Here is a 17341-nt window from a genome sequence, read left to right as displayed (position 1 = left end):
AGCTCCGCCTCTGCCTTCAAAGGCAGTTTGAAATGCAAATACGTTTATGTTACCCTTTGATCTAATTTCATCTCAGTAATTTCTCATCATGTTATAAACCACTCAGAGTGAATAAACCACTAATTAGACATTATGGCTGGAGTTAGGTGTAATTAGCTATTTAAAGGAGAGCTAATTATGCTGTTAATGGAATTTCTCATTTTGGGGAGGGAATAGAGATAGTGTTAAAATACATCTATAAGAAGCTCCAGTTAATGCATAGAATTAGCAGTATACTGGTTTTGCCTATTTTGCTCTGCAATTCTTCAGCTAAAAGATGCTCCATTTTACAGAGAGAGTAGCTTCAACTTTTGTTTATGGGAAACTGTTGCTTATTAAGTTAATGACAATATAATTTTTCTGGGCTATGCTGCTCAAACTGAAACAATTGCTTGCTTCTAGAGAGGATTTTTTGGCTGCTCATTTTATGTTGGTTGGGAAAATGTCTGATCATGTTGTCTGGGTCGCTCAGGAGGAGACATTTGTGTATTATATGTATGAAACCTGCCTTGAAGAATGTTTTTACATCACGTATCTTCAGCCAGCCTGGAACATACTGAACAAACAGAGGGCAAAGAACTTAGCTGAAACCTCATTTTGCATGATATGACTCTCCCTGTCCCTCTTCCTCACTCTCCTTGAAGGAAATTAATTTCCTGTGTTGCCTAGTGACAGGTACTGCTTCTTCTGGCTGTACCTGAAAAGGTCTGGAGTGTTACTGGTTTTTCATTTTTTGTTTCCGTTCCCAGTATGCTCCTAAATTTCATTTGGCAGTAAGTGACTCTCTCTATTTTAAAAATTCTGTCTATAATGTAGACCACTTATATATCAAGTGGCTGTGAGTAGATATATTTAACTCCCAAAGTATCATCATTTAATTCAGGAAGTGATTAGCCTTTGAGGGTCACTTTTCCCAGGCATGAATGTTAACAAAGTTCCTCTCTGAATCCACCCCATGCAAAGTGAGACTGATAAGATGACTTCCTTCTCTTTAAAAGTTGCTTCATCTGTCTGTGTCTACAGTTTTCTCATAGTTTAGCCAACAGACTAAGGAAGAGTCTCTGCAAAGCTTTAACACCTCCTTCATCTGCCAGACTTTCCAATTTTTTGTCTTCTTGCCTCTCTGCTACCCTTTCCATCAGCTTTAGCTTCTTTTGCTGTCATTCCATCAGGTTGGGAAAGAGAGAAAGAGTTCCTAACCCTGGAATGATGTAGTTAAACATGTTTGGAGTCATCACACTGGAACTGCAACAGCCAGTCAAGCTTTCCTCTCTAATTACCATAAGTAATTAATAGCTACCCAGGAGCAAGTTTCAGATTAATTAATTCCCACCAGAAGTTGTCCTCCAAAGTATTCCTTTGACCAAATGATCAGGATAACTCATTATAACTTGAAAGTAAGCTGGGCAAGTGTTATCAGCTGCAGTACAAGTTCCAGTGAGGTTGGTAGCTTTGCTGAACTTTCTTTTGCCATTTTCCTCTGCTTTTTGGTGTTGCCCAGGAAAAGGTGAAGAATTAAAGCTTTCCCACCGAGTAAGGATGTACTGGTTTCTATTTCTTACATTATCTCCATGAGTATTTCAGAATTTTAGAGTCATATTTTCATTCATCTCTCAATATACTATGGAAAAATAACTGAGTTCCCTTGCTGTGGCCATTCAATTGGACAAACTCCAGGTTATTAACCATCTAAAAAATTATTTTCACAAATGTGGACAGTGAAAAGGTGAAAGTAGACCTAAGAGGTCTTTGCTATCTACCTTGTTGGGACACCACTGATTTTATCAGAAACATGATTTATTCTGCAGCCCATACTGTGTCATGTAGAGTACAGATCTGCTGCACTGATGCATGTAGCTAATATTCCTTAAGGCATTGAAGAAATTTAGTGATGAAGCACTAAATTCACTGTTTCCAAGTAGAGATGTTCTCCCAATTTGCCCTCTCCCCAGAATATGAGCCCGTGTTCCTTTCCTACTTTGCAATACAAGGATTTCCTGTGTATTTTATTCTGAGATGTCGTAGTTTGAGATCCCCAAAAATCCAATTTCCAAGTCCAAGCCTCCCCCCCCCAACTTGTTTCAGTGTGAGAGGGTTTTCCAGACATAACACAACTCAGTATGGGGGGAAGAGAATTATATTACGGTTTATTACTTACACAAATAAATACTATAATATATTATATACACAATTCTAACTATCTCTCCTATGGTAAAGCAATATATTTGCATTAGATCAAGTCCCTCCTTTCTCTCTAATAAATGAGGATACTAGTTTTTCTTCTTTGAGTCTTGAAACATCAATTAATTATGGATAATCTTAAACAAGAGACCAGAGTGTGACACTAGGTATTGAATATTTGCTTAGGAAACACTAGATCAGCATGGTGGTCTTTGAATTACCAAATCTTCCAAGATGTACTGGCAATAAATTAATGAAAACTTTTTCCCCCAATGCTTTTGTTTGAGGTGCCCAACATTCAAACAAGACAGATGAGTCCAGTTCCAAATCCTCTGTAAGGATTCCATCACTGCAAATGATGAGGTTCTGGGGAGATGGTGTCCACCCTTATCCCCTAAAATCTGCCTTGGGAGGATTTCTGTAATCTCTCTGAAATCCTGGATTTCCAGAACTCTTCACAGCACTCTGTAAAACCTTGTCAAGAGCTGTGCAGGGAGGCAGTCACGTTGCTCTGCTGCAATCTGCCTTGGTGCTGTTAATAGTTTCTCTACAGTTCCTTGCATCATCAGGCATTTTTTAGAAGTATTTTTAAAGACAGAGCGATCACATGAAGTAAATACTCAGAAAATGTACTTTGAAGAGTCTAGAGTCTGATTTTCGGGTTATGCTTTCATTTGGTGATGGCACGAGATATTTTGTTTGTTTAAGAAAAATAGCAAGAAAAAAACGTTGTAGGCAGAGGTAAAATCTTTTACTAGATCAGATGATGAAGTGGGAAAAATGAGCCTTACGTACCCAAGAATTTGTTTGAAGATGCTAAAAAGAACTTGTATAACTAGATGCTTTTCTAATTTGTCCAACAAATCAACTGGTCTTTTATAGCTGCTTGCAAACTCTACCCTTGGTTTAAAAGAGAATTGAATAGCCTTTATTCACCTGAATATTTGCAGTTCCTTTGGGATGATCAAGGCCTTAGGTAAAAATCTAATTATTATGTTAATCACTATTCAAATGGCAAGGAGTAAACTACAGAGCTCCACTTGCAGGGCGACAACAGGAAGATATCAATCATTAGATTTGTTTCTGTAATACAAAAATTTTCATGGTTTGCTGAAAGCAAAGCCCTCTGGGGGGGGGAAAAATTGCCTTGAAAATCAATGAAGTCATTGCAGTTGTAATTTAGTGTTTTGATAAAGCTGAAAATTAGTCAGTTAATATTCTTGTCAGTGAGGAATAAGAAACATGAATTATTATATGTGCTGTTTTCTGCATGATTATAAATATATATATATGTATATATAAAATTTTCTTTCCCTCTGGTCATAATCTAGAAATAGGAAGCATTATTAGTAGGGAAAAAGACAGCTTGGAGTCAAAAGACAATTAAAAATGTTTCTTTTCTTGAGAGCACCATTGTGTAAGGGTCGGGATTGAAGAGAGAGAGCCTTCAGAGGCTGCATCTTCATGACACTGCAGCAGCCAGGCAGGAACAAGTCTAAAAATAGCAACATATGGGAGAATTCAAAGGACTCGAGGCTTTATCTCTGCAAGTTGTTGAGCAGCTCCTGAGTGTTTGGTACCTGGCAGGACTAAACTCCTGAACGCTGACACGAGGGTTCTGTTCCTCTACCTCACTTTGATTTGTGTCTTCATCTCTCACAGGTGCTAAAGATGAAACAGAGAAACGAGCTGAGCTGAACAAAAAAGTTGGAAATGTGTAAATTTATGTAGGAAATTACCGGTGAAGGGGTCACTGTGGTCTTGTACTGTTGAAAGGATTTACCTGCCAATGTCAGGCACAGAGACAATGGCCCAAAGCTTAGAGCACAAGAGCACGACTCAGGGGGAAAAAGTTTTAAATCTCTGACAGATTTCTTAGAACTTTGGAACAGCAACTGGCTTCCATGAGGATCAGTCCCATATTTCTAACCCTGAGGTGGGAAAAAGCTCATTTCACATTCCTCTCTGGAGGAATAAACACCCTCAAACCTGTGAGATGTGCAGAGAACATGTTGTGGCAAGTTGGACGGTGTAACTCAATCTGAGCATTTTGGAGGCTTGTCAGATGTGATGTCTAAATCACAGCCATGTCTAAATCACAGCCATGTCTAAATCACACCGTGTGTGGCTGTGATGTGTAATTTTTCAATAACTTTCATTGTTGTCCAGCTGCTGTTGTGGGGGGTGCAGGACCAGCCCTTGCGAGTATGAAAAGCTACCAGGCTGTTTCCACTGTGGCAGCTCCCCTGATGGAGGATGTGGCCACTGACTTCTCTGGTGACAGGACAGGAAAGAAGTCAGTCAGAAATGGAAGTAACACACAGCTCACAGCAGTTGTTAATTGAGTTGTCTTAAAGAGGAGCCTTGTTACGTCTGCTCTGCTCAGAAACCTTGTGGCAGAGCCAGGTAACTGTCGATTGTTACCTGGAAATGTTTCTTGGGCCCCATCTGGGAGAAGAAACAGATTCTGTACATCAGGCAGGACCAAATCCTTCTCCAGACGCCCAAACAATTCTGCAAATATTTCCCCCTCAAGTGTGTATGGATGTAGAAAAATAAAACTAACTAACCCTTAGGATGTCCAGTATATATATTTTTTTCACATTTAGTGTAAACACCTTCAGAGTAACATACAATCAATGTGTCTACAACACATAAAAGAGATCACTGAGGAGGAATATACTGTCCTTTCCCCTCTCTCTTATGCCAGCCATTAGAAAATCAGTTATGTGATGCAGCACAATTGATCAATTTTATTGTGTACCAGGGATAAATTTAATGTACTCTGCACATGGAAATCCCATTAATGTGATTTTATGTGTAATATATAAATATATGGATTCTATTAAAACCAAAAGAAACAGTAGCACTGGTTGAACTCCTTTAAAAAGTACTTACCTTAAAAAGTAACATGGTGTGATCCTTAGTAAATTTTTTAACTTAATTTGCCTTTGCAGTGTTCATTTTTATAATGCAAGCTTTACTCCATTAAACTGTCAGATAAAAAGTGAGCTAACAGCCTGGCTGCATTTTCATCTAACAAAGGCTACATTTACTGGGCTCAATTACTGGTGGAAGCTTTAGACAGAAATAGAAAAAGAAGGACGACAGAGCAATTTATTTTTACAATAAAACCGTTAATTCTTGCACCCTCCCCTCCTTGCAACATTCTGATGCTTAACGCTACATTAATGAGGCACTTTTAATATAATTATGGTTGCTTTTGTTCCAGCTTTTCCTGATTTTCACATGTGGCCTTAGAATTAACTGTCCTTGGCCAGAGTGAAATGTTCCCTTTAATTTGGCCGAAACTGTCATCTTTTTTACATCTGCAGCATCTTTTGCTAGTTTGCACCACTTGGATTCAGGGAGAAGAAAGAGAAAACATCATTTCACGATGCTTTTCTCTTTGTATAATTTAACCCACCTAAAATTTGCAGCATCACTGCTGGGGTTTCCACAATCTGCCGCTCCACGTATGGCCATCGAGCTGTTTCTCCTTGCAATCTTTACACACATTATAATTTATTTCCTTTTACAGCAGTCTGAAGAACACAGGGTCTAACTCCTAATACAAGTAATTCATTAGCAACAGGCTATGTTGATCCTGGAACCAAATACAGCAATTACCAAAAAGGTCTTTAAAATGCCTCTTAAACAGTGATGTGAAGGAGTGAGTTATTTACACAGCCAGTAACAAGCTGTGGAACATTTAATCTTCTGGTTGCTGGTCTGCTCCTCAGTTAGGCTTGTGCTGGCTTTTATTTGTTTGTGGCCTATGACCAAGTGGGTTGGTGCTGCACACAGCCAGCTAGTTTGCAGCCTCAGAAGGATGGAGGAATAAATGGACCATAGCAGCCGAATTCCCTTCTAATTTTTAGCACGCCGCCGTCCGCTCAGTGCAGGGAATGCAGTGCTTTGTGATTCAGCTCACTGCCTTTCTGTGCTGGGTTCTCCATCCCTGTGCACGTGGCTGGCTGCAGTGGGCTTTGGTGTGTTTGTGAGGTAGCAGTGGGAATCACATCTCTCTCTGGAAGTATGAAATTTATACCATCACCCCCCTACGCATATTAAGAGAAAACTGTTCAAACTGTTCTTTTGTTTCGGACATCGGTGATCTTTCAAATTCCTCTTCATGGTCTGGTCCCTCTCTGAACTTTATGAACTGGGCATTCCCCCCACACTTACAGTTTCAGACACTTTGTACATGAGGTTGATCTTTCTCTTAAGGATTCAAGAGCAGTTCTACTGGTTTGGTTTATACTGCAAACACAGAAACAGGCTCTGTTCCCCCTCTTTACCTTAATGTGTATGTGAAGCAACAAAGTGAATGAATTGCACTACAGGGCATTTGTTCTCTGCTGCCTCATTCCTTGTGAACAAGTTGGCTTTTCACCCCTGAATGTGGCTTTTCCAGTAGCAGGTATTAGTATTTTGTCTTCTGAGGTTTGCTTCAAGGAATAAAAATTAGAGACACTGACATCCCACTGGAAATGAGGCCTACTACTCTTTTTCATAAAGCTGTGAGGACAATTCCTTCAATACTCCTGGAAAGAAAATCAGGGTATTTGCTTCTTCAAGAAGAACTTTTTACAGCTGTTTCTGTTCAGGTAAAATTCCTTGCAGGGACTGGTAAAACCAAGTTGTACAGCCCTGGGATAGGACAGAGATAATTTGGTAAAATATGGAGCAATGCACAGTGGGAAAGCCCTGGTAGGAAGATAGAGATTGTGCCTGGGAAAAAAAAGGTAAGCGTTAAAATAATAAAAAAATAAATATTTTACTTGCTTTGGAGGGATAAATGGCCTGTCCAGATAATCCATTTGGTATCTGAAGGGATTCCTTTAGTTGAAAAGACTTATGACAGACCTGTTAAAATTCCCTAGGTAGACATAGATGAGATGGATTGAGGCTGTGTGCATGGGAAGATGAAGACTTGAGCTGGGCTGCCTGGGGAGAATGTGGAAGCAAAGATTTAAAATTAAACCGAGGCAGGAGGAAGGACCTGCTCTCGTGGAAGTGTGGAGGGGTTCCCTGGGGCAAAGGGGTTGTAGGTTTTGCAATCCAGCCCTGATGTGCTGCACTTGCACATGGTGCAAGTGCCAGGTCCTGCACTTTGGCCACAACAACCCCCTGCAGCACTACAGGCTGGGACAGAGTGGCTGGAGAGCAGCCAGGCAGAGGGGGACCTGGGAGTGTGGATTGACAGGAAGCTGAACAGGAGCCAGAGTGTGCCCAGGGGGGCAAGAAGGCCAATGGATCCTGGCCTGGCTCAGGAACAGTGTGGCCAACAGGTCCAAGGAAGTGATTCTTCCCCTGGACTCAGCACTGGTGAGGCCACCCCTGGAGTGCTGTGTCCAGTTCTGGGCCCTCAGCTCAGGAAGGACATGGAGGGGCTGGAGCAGGTCCAGAGAAGAGCAACAAGGCTGGGGAAGGGACTGGGCACAAGTGCTGTGAAGAGAGGCTGAGGGAGCTGGGGCTGTTCAGCCTGGAGAAGAGGAGGCTCAGGGGAGACCTCCTCACTCTCTACAACTCCCTGACAGGAGGGGGGAGCCAGGGGGGGTTGGTCTCTTTTCCCAGGCAACGATCAGCAAGACAAGAGGGCTGGGTCTGCAGCTGTGCCAGGGGAGGTTTAGGTTAGATATTAGGAAGAATTTCTTTCCAGAGAGGGTGCTCAGCCATTGGAATGGGCTGCCCAGGGAAGGGGTGGATTCTCCATCCCTGGAGGTTTTTAAGAAGAGACTGGATGTGGCATCAGTGCCATGGGCTGGGAACCACAGCGGGGTTGGATCAAGGGTTGGACTTGATGATCTCGGAGGTCCCTTCCAACCCAGCTGATTCTATGATTCTATGATTCTGTGATTCTATGATTCTATGGCACTGGCATTGCTGCTCTGAAAACTCCACAGCCCTGAGCTGTGGCAAAGCCAGCAGGAAGGTGAGTTTGTGTTGGACAACACGGGGTTTTCATTGCCAAGGCTGGCAGGAGTTGATGACTGAGACTGTCTTTGCTTTCCGGCCAACCTTGGAGCCTGCTTGGTCTTGAAAAAAAATCACAAGGACCTCTTCTTTTGCTTCAGTGCCTAAGGCCATGCACTCTGGTTACTCTGGGGTGGAGATTGATATTTAATGACCAGTGACTCTGGAACTGAAAAAAAAATAATGGTCAATTTTGGCCTGGTATGTTCAGGGTTTAGGAGAGTGTACTTCTTTATAAGAAGAAATCTTTGCCAGATATTTAAGTCTGGCATTGTCCAATGAATCATTCAGTGATGAAATATTCTGGAACCATTATAATTTTAAAAAATTAATCATGCATTAGACTTTTGCACCACTTAATGTAGCAAAGAAGGGTGCTCTTTAAATATTACTGGCTTCATTAACTGAAACTAAATTATTGTTCAAAAGCAAGTGCATCAATCTCATCCTGAGAGACATCTGACCTGTATTTATTTCTGCTACTGGAGTAATTATAAAGGAAATTGTATTGTCGTTGTTAATTTTGGTCTGGCTGTCAGCAAAACTTGTAATGCTCACTGTCCATTTTCTTGAGGTACAGGAGGGGTTTGGAGCTGTGGTAGCAGTGAGGGAGAGATTTGCTGTGTATTCCCATTCCATGGGCATTTTCTTGGACAGCTTTTATGAATATACACTCCCAAGAAACTGCACAGTACCTAAAAGACAGTCTAATGCAGAAAGAGAATTAAAAACCCAAACTCACTCGACTTAATCATGCATAGTATGTAATAATTTTTATTGATAACCTGAGACTCTGCTTGGTATAATAGGCCCTTCAAATCTATGTGCTCTTTGAAAGTAAGGATTTCAACAAGAATAAGTTTATTATTCTTTCTTTTTGCTTTTGCAGGTTGTCTGTGTTAATGCCACTTTTAAGCAACTTAACTGTGTCAGAATTATACACTTCTATATATGGCTGAAAATGCTAGATATAAGAAAGCTTTTTTTCTCTTGCAGAAAAACAGTGATTAGATTCTCTTTTAAATGAGGTTATGTGAGTGCAGTTGCTGACAGTTACTTCTTCAGATATGTCCAGATTGTTGTAAGATCAATAACTCATTGATTGAAGTGATAAGAGAGCTACTATTAGACTTCATGAAGTCGTTAATTAGCAAAATACCAGTAGTGCTTACTGAATCACTAGGGTTTTATTGCTTAATTATATGCCTAACTAAGCATACCCTCTGCTCTAATTAGTGGAAAATGAGTTAAAAATATACAGGATATGGCCTACTTCTGCATGCAGTCACAGCTTAACTCATTTTCTTTAATTTCCAGATATTATATCAACATTATCAAATATGCAACGCATGTATTTCATAGATCTGCTACCATTAATGCCAAATTTGTTGATGCAGCTTAACTAATCTAGAATTAAGTTTAGAAATTAATGTTAATATACTGTTTATGAAGGCTGCCAGTTGAAAAAGTGCTTTAACCATAAATAAGGCATATCAATTTCAAGTGTCTGTGCTTAAATACAATTTGATATCAATGTGAAACATATTCAACAAGACTAGAGGTACAGAACCCCACTTTAGGATGAGTTTGATCCTTCAACTGTAGAAATACAGGCAACATCCAGCAAGGGTCCAAAAGTCTCCTTCTAGCAAGCATTATGTTTGGTTTTAAATGACACCTGTAAGTTGAAAAATAGATTTTTTTTGTCATGACCAGGTTTGGTTGTTATTAGCTGGAAGCTTTAACTCTCTGTCAGCCTCAGCACACGGTGTGAAAGGAAGTGAAACCTGAATTCTGCCCACTTTTTGTGGTTTGATTTGGTTTGGTTTGCATCTGTTTGTGAACAGTAGGATTTTCAGGTGATCACGGTTCTGAAATTCGAGCTTTCTTTCTGGTTGTGCCTCCACTTACCAACCTGTTAAATCAGAGTATCCATCCCAGAGGATACTTTGGAAGTTTGCTCAGTGTCAGGTAGATTTGGCAACGGTCTGGAAGTTATCTAGGAAATGTAAAGTGTAATCAATGAATGAGGAAAAACCATGGGAAAAAAAGAGTCCATCTGTGTCTGTTCAAACCAAAGACACCACCTCTGGCCTCGGAACTACCTGAGCTGCAGGTCCCTGAAGGCTGAGATCAGTACCATGAGGTATGTGCTTTATTCTCATGGACTTCCTTAGGCATTCCCTGCTGGAGACAAAATGCCAGGTTCAGGGGGCCTTTGATCTGACCTGGTCCAGGCATCACAGTGTAATTAGTGCAAGTCAGAGCCTGCAGCAATGTGTAATCCACTGCAGCTCTGTTGCTGGGTGTGGGCTGATGGGTGGTCTCCTCCTCCACTCTCAAATCTGCAAATTAGTGTCTCCACTGAACTCTTGTTTTAAACTCTGAAGTTAAAGGAGTTTCCCTCAGCTCCAGCTGATAATTTGGCCCAGAAATATGAGAGTGTACTAGATGGACAATTTCTTCATGAAACATTTCTGTGTGCATGTATGAAGCTATAAAATTAAAGTAGATAATATAGATATAAACCTACTTTGAATAAATTTTCTTTACCGAAATGAAAATTTTAAGTATTCCCTTGCTTCAGCTGTTTGAATTTTAAATATTTTGATTATCATTTTAATTATCATTTTAGAGTTGCATCTTGTGCGAATGTGCAACAACTAATTTTCAGTGTGAAGTCTTCTATCCCTTTAAAATATATATCCTATAGCAGTTTTGAGATGGAGTTAAATTAATACACACACAAAAATCACTTTCAAAACTGCACATCCCAAACTGAAGGGTGCAGTGAAGCTACTGACATAGAAATCCCTGGCAACTAAGATAAACAAATTTGACAGCATGGAATTAAACATGATGATAAGAAACCAAATGAAGTCTTTAAGTATCAGGTCAGAGGGAGAGTGAGTGATATGCCAGAAATCTGTGCAGTGGGAATCGATGTAGTCAGCTGGAGTGAGGAATATAAAACCAATGGTGTGCAGATACCCCTGCCTGAACAGCACATAACTCCTGTAGAAGGAGAAAAGGTTTTATGGAGTCGTGGTTAGCCCTCCAGTGATCAATAAAATCAGTTCTTCCCAGGTGATCCCACTGGGCATCTTCCAGTGCATACTGTCAGCACAGACCACCAAAATGGCTCACTCATTCAAGCTTTATCAGCTTCTCCCATTCTCAACTTCTGTGCATATTCAGGGCTTTCTTTTCACTTATTCCCCACAGGGCAGATGCACAACCTGATGCTGGATCAGCACTAGGAAACTGTGAAGCCTTCTCACCGTAAAGGTTTCCTGGCAGAGATTCTGTGTGGAGAAACAGAACAACGAGCTGAACCTCAGATCAAAGAGCAAGCGACTCCTGCCAGAGGCTGGACAACGTCCTGAGCAACCCACTCTGCTCAACCCTGCTTTGAGCAGTAGAAGATCTCCAGAGGTCCCTTCTGGCCACTGTTGTGCGAGTCTGTAAAATGACATCTACCAGTGTGTGTGTGTCAAACTGAGTTTTCTTGGCACGGCAGAACATCTGCCAGGAGCAGGGAAAGAATTTAGGCCCCTCTAGAGAAGTCAGTTGCTCGTAACAAACATCCTGATATATAGAGGAAATGCCTGCAGGGAGGTAGGTAACTCTGTTATTACCTGCTGGCAATAACACATTTCTTCAAGAAGTTTTGTTGCCATCAGTCATATTTCCCCCAAGTGCGCTCAGGGGGCGAACAAGTCTGGAATATCCAGGAGATGACTAATGCACCTGGGGAGAAGCAAAATTCCTCAGCAATGTCAACTTCTGACACTTAAAAGTGATGCCATGAACACACCTCTGTGCTGCTACCCTCACAAAAAGCATTCCTGGGAAGTGGAACAATCCCTTTCTGCATAAATCCTTCTTTGTCACTATCTAGATTTTTGACTGAGTTTTGCATCAGTCCTCAGTCGGAGTGATTGGAAACACAGTGGAAACTCATAGACCACAGGAATTTCCTACATTATCAGTGCCTGGCAAGTTGAAAGGATGTCTAAAAACATATGGGCATCGCTTGTGTGATGAACAGATTCCCAAAAATTTGAGAAGTGACTGATCAGGCTGAGCAGCTGCTCTGTTACCTATGAATGGTGGGAAAATTTGTGCCCTACAGATACCAGGATTTCTGGTGTCAGTATCCCTGCTAAAATATTTCCAATGAAGACATCTAGTATTTGTCACTATTTTTTACAAAGGTCCTTGGGGGAATTTAACTTTCATTCTATGCAAGTTTTACATTGTCTAACTGAAAAGCCTCTCTAGAATGTCTGATAATGACCAAGTCTATATGTCACAGGGGAAAACTCCAAACCTTTCCAGAGTGTACCTTTCACAAAGTGCCCAACGTGCCATTTTACAGATTCTCGGTGGTATTTACGTTGCTGCCTCTGTACAATCCTGGCCTAAAACCCCACGTGGTTAACCTCAGGAGCTTTGATCCAAATTCCATTATGTGCTTGTCACCATTTGACCTTGTAAACTTACTTGAAAATCTGGTCACTTAATTGTTATAAGAAAGTGGAACCCAGAATGCCTTGAAAAGTGGAGATCTTTTCAAATTTTGTGCCGAGCTGTCTAACCTCAGGCATCAAAGGAGGAGTCGCCTTTTAAGTCTGAAACTCAGAGCCTCAGAACCCTGGGTACATAGTAATGAATTTCAGGTATGTTGAAGAAGGTCACTGACAGGGAATCTTGAAGGGAAGCTCTGGGACTGAGTTCAGAATCCCTGGGGAAGGCCAGCTTCAAGAACTTCTTAGGTGAGCAGCTCATAAAGTACCTCCTCAATATAGCAAGTTCCCCACAGAAAGCACTTGTTTTTGCAAGCTGACTCCAAAGGCATTTGGACAAAAACTAAAATATACATAATGACAGGGAAGCCGTTGAATGACTGACTTTTAAGCAAAGGGAATGGTAAATAAGTGCATTATTTGTGTGCTGAGGCTTTGCAGCTCGACACACTGAAGAAAACTCACAGAGCCTTCCATGACTCTTCTAATGAAAGCAGGGGAAAGTGAAGAAAGATCATAATGAGGAGCACAGATGTGTCAGGGCAAAGGAGATGCTGGTCAGTGCAAAGCACAAGTCCTGCAGGCTCTTCTCATGGAAGAAGAGCCCTGTACTTAAGGGAAGCAGACCTTAGCATCAAATATTTTGATGTGCAATGAGCTGGGAATGCAACATTTTCCCTAACAGCTGTCAGCAGGTTTTATGCTGGCCTCTAAAAGAAGAGAACATGATGTTGCCTGTTTGGCTGTGGAGGTGGGTATGTTACACTGACAGGTGACTCTTCTGGAATGAGAAGTGCTCTCAAGATAGTGGCTAAAAAAAGCTCATAATATCAAAGGTGGTACTGACTGGTGAGGGACAAGTTTTGTTCTTGGCTTGGCACAGAGTTGTTAAGCCACTGGTGTTACCAGAATACTGGTTGTGCTCTTTATTAAGCACTAGAAAAAAAATGTTCATTTTGATTGTCTGAATTAAAAGACCCAAACCTAGGTAGGTTTAGATCCGTTTGATTTGTATGGTTTAGTGATATAATTTGTAGCTGTTGTTTGCAATTTCTCTCTTGATAGTTCAGAGCAAAAAAAACCAGTTTATTTATCACAACGGGTAGGTCTTCAATTTCCACTCAATTCAAGCCTCTTCGTAAACAAATACTTTCCTTTTTGTTCCCATTTCACAGGAAAGCAAAGATAAATATAATCTTTCCTACCTGTAATTGCACTGATAAACTGTATGTATATATGTGGCCACAGATAAAAGTATCACATCTGTTTTAGTGACTTCAGGACTATGAAGATTACCCAATTTATTTCTAACCATAGGAATTTGACAGCATCCCCTTTAGATTTTCAGTTCTACAGCACGTCAATAATCTTTGAAAAATGCATTTTCTCTGCTCTGTGAGACAAGATTGATAAGGTAAACCATTAGAAAAAAAGTTTAAATATTTGAGGAAATTGCAAGGACATCTGGTATTTTGGAAGAGACTTCTTGGGCTCCTCTCCTAGTTATCACCAAGTGCATTTATGTCACGGATTACTAATATTTAAAACTATTTGCTTTATCATGTTGTCTTTAAAGAGCTGCTATGAATATGCAGATGTTCCTAGAAACCTACAGTTGGGCTTTATGGAGTGAAGTGCTTCCTCCTTCTTTCCTCAGGGTGGGCTGTGCAGACCTCCTGCTCCCCAGAGCTTGTTCTCCCTGTGGCTGTTCCCTGCTGCTGGAGCCCGTACCCTGCTGCAGGCCAGGAGTGTGGCTGCTCCCTCTGCCCTGATTCCTGCCTGGCAAGGAGCAGTTTGCCCCCTCAGGCTTTAGCAGAAGCAGCAGCACTTTGCCCACTGATTGCTCCTGGAAAGTCACAGTTAATTGGAAGGAGCATTCCAGACCTATCCCTCCCTCCAGGCATAGCAAGAAATATCTCAAAGCCCGGGCCACCAGCTCTGTCAAACACAACTGAGCACAGGGGGAAGAAGAAATGGAATTAAATTATTTATTCCCTTCTGCAGGAAGCATTATTCCTAGTGATCTTTATATTTCTGCTGCTTTGTCCTGCTAATTAAGTGTTGATGGAGACTTCCCACTGTTTTCTCCTGGAGTCTGTTCCATCGTCACACAGACCTTAAGACAATTTTTCCTCGAATATCTTTTCCTCGGTGTCATTACATTACTCTGGGTTGCACACTCACTGATGCCCTTCAGTGGTCTCCAGGTGATTATGTGTCTCACAGAAGTGTTGGGTTATCTTGATGTGATGCCTGTAGATGGGGAAGGGGGCAAAGGAATGTGCTGTTGATGCCCCAGGCAGAGTTTTACCCTCCATATCCAGTGCAGTCGCCCAATGCATCATTTAACATTTTTTTTTTCATTTATGTGGAAACATAAAAGGTGTGTAACCTCATGACAGCTGCCTGCACATAAATGAATTTCATCCCCAGCAAATTTCTAGAGGCTGGAATTGAGCCCAAGAGTCCTTGTATTCAATCTTAGACTGCACTACCTTCTAGTGGCATTTCACAATATTTCCTCCCTTTTAACTTTTGAGCACTTGCTGACAGTGATCAGGAGACTCTGAGGCACAGCTAAACTAAATAAAGGCAGCTTTTCAGTTTCCAATAAATTACAAAGCTTTTATTTTCTCAGGAGCAGTAAAAATAACGTGCCAAAAATCTCGTTCTACCTCGTGGACTGTGTTCCCATCAACCTGTAACTGAAATTACAAAAAAATGTGTTTGCTGTCTTTTAATGCCAGTCTACATATCACCCAAAATCTGATTGACATAATTGAATTCATGTTGATAGTTAGACTTAATAATAGATGGGCATGCTGAAATGTAGGCAGCCATTCTCCAAGTTAGAAGTGCTGAAGTGTTTAAGAGACCATGAAGTGATGTTGGAAGAGATACTTGCTTGTTAGTGGTTTCATTTCACTTCGTGCTCTTTTCCTGCAAGCCAGATATAACAATAAATTATAAACCAAATTGGTTTAGATTAAATCATAATGGGAGTATTTCAGGCTGTGTACAGAGTGGACAACAGTGCAGGCAGACTGTAATTAGCTGCAAATGTGCTTGGAAAGGGTTGGATTCTGGCCCAGCTTTTAAGTTTGTGCACGTAAACTAACAGGTAGCTCAGGACTGAGCTGATGCACCACTTCCAGCTGAGCACAGGCTCTCACTGAACGTGACTTGCTGACCAATCTTTTGAGCATTAAACTCTTTTTTGACTCAGAAGATGCAAGAGGCACAAGAACAAGTCCAACAGGGTGGTTTTTTCTACATCCGTGGTGCAGCCTTCGTGTGACAGTGTAACCCGATTTTTGGACAGCAAGAACCGAGCTTACAATCTGAGTGGAGAGAAACCACTGATCCTTCTGTGGAAGAGACACATAAAAGCTCAGGGAGTTCTTTGGCCACGGGCTGGCAAAAAGGGGAGGGAGGAACGGGTTGTGCTATGCTGGATTAGTCAAGGTTATACCTAATAGCAATGACAAAGGTGCAATGGCACAATCTGTGCTTTATGCCCATGAGCAAAAGTCTGTAAATTCTGTCTGTTCCAACTCTGGATAGTAATATTACCAGCTTTTGAATTTATAAGTGCCTCTGCTTTAATTTTCATGTGTTCTGACAGACACCTGTTAGAAGTTTGGCAGCATTTTGATCTACAATGCAGTCAGGTGGACAAGGAAGTGAGATCTGTAATCTAGCTGGTGTGCCTCTGTATATTATATAATTATATATAACATATTAGATACGTATTATACATATATATTAAAAATATATATATATATAAGAGCTATGGAATCAGAGTGCACAACTTGATAAACAAGGGAAAAACCTGCAACAAAACTGGGAGCAATATGTTTCTCTTCCTTGTTCTGGTTTTCCATCAGGCTACAATGCTGAATCCTTGGTACATGAATAATAAGTCATGGAAGCTTATTTACTGCCATCGGATTTGTGAGAAAATGTCATCATCTCCAAGTGAGACTTGCTATATTGTTTTCTTTCTTTGATTCCTGCCTAAGCTGTAAAATATTACAAACCTGTTCAGACAAATACTGCAGGACTGCAAAACTTAATTGTTGCCTCCCTTGAAATTTGGTCTTATCCTTCAGAGAGTTATTGCCTGCATAGGCCTTACCTTATTACTTTCCAAATTATACACAATTGAATGATGTTTAAAAGATAAGATTAACAGTATCTGTGACATGTCATAGTTTCACTTTAGAAGAAACCACAGTGGAAAATGTTAGACCCGCCTCAATTTTTGTTAAAAATATTTGTGAATTGATGATCTAATAAAGTAATCAGATAACTCGTGATTTAAAAAGAACTTTATTTAGGTAGTTGTTCTGATCCCTTGCATATTAAGGTTCTCTTTCATCTCCTTCTCCATACTTGATTAACAATTTAATTCAGTTGCGAATCTTGCAAGACAGAGATTGAAGCAAAGGCAGAAAAAAATAATCTTGCTGCAGTTGTAACACAAAGCAAAGAGTCAGAAAGGGAGGGAGACTCCAGAAGCTTTTGTTATGAACACCACCCTCATCCATGTGCTTCCCAAAGAAGTCTGAACAATCTAAGCCTGCAGTGCTGGTAAGAAGGGTGGAGCGAGC

At 40.8% G+C, this 17341-nt stretch overlaps 1 long non-coding RNA gene across 1 annotated transcript; it reads left to right on the top strand.

The window, feature by feature from the left end:
• Nucleotides 1-8100: 8100 nt before the first annotated feature.
• Nucleotides 8101-17041, top strand: LOC135424218 (uncharacterized). The gene is made up of 3 exons (XR_010435118.1): nt 8101-8158; nt 11425-11817; nt 14386-17041. It is a non-coding gene; the product is annotated as an uncharacterized LOC135424218 (long non-coding RNA).
• Nucleotides 17042-17341: the final 300 nt, after the last annotated feature.

This window comes from Pseudopipra pipra, chromosome 18, assembly GCF_036250125.1.
Source record: "Pseudopipra pipra isolate bDixPip1 chromosome 18, bDixPip1.hap1, whole genome shotgun sequence".
In the NCBI taxonomy this organism is placed as follows: domain Eukaryota; kingdom Metazoa; phylum Chordata; class Aves; order Passeriformes; family Pipridae; genus Pseudopipra; species Pseudopipra pipra.
Note: the sequence above shows the minus strand (reverse complement) of the source record. Positions and strands in the feature narration are given on the sequence as shown.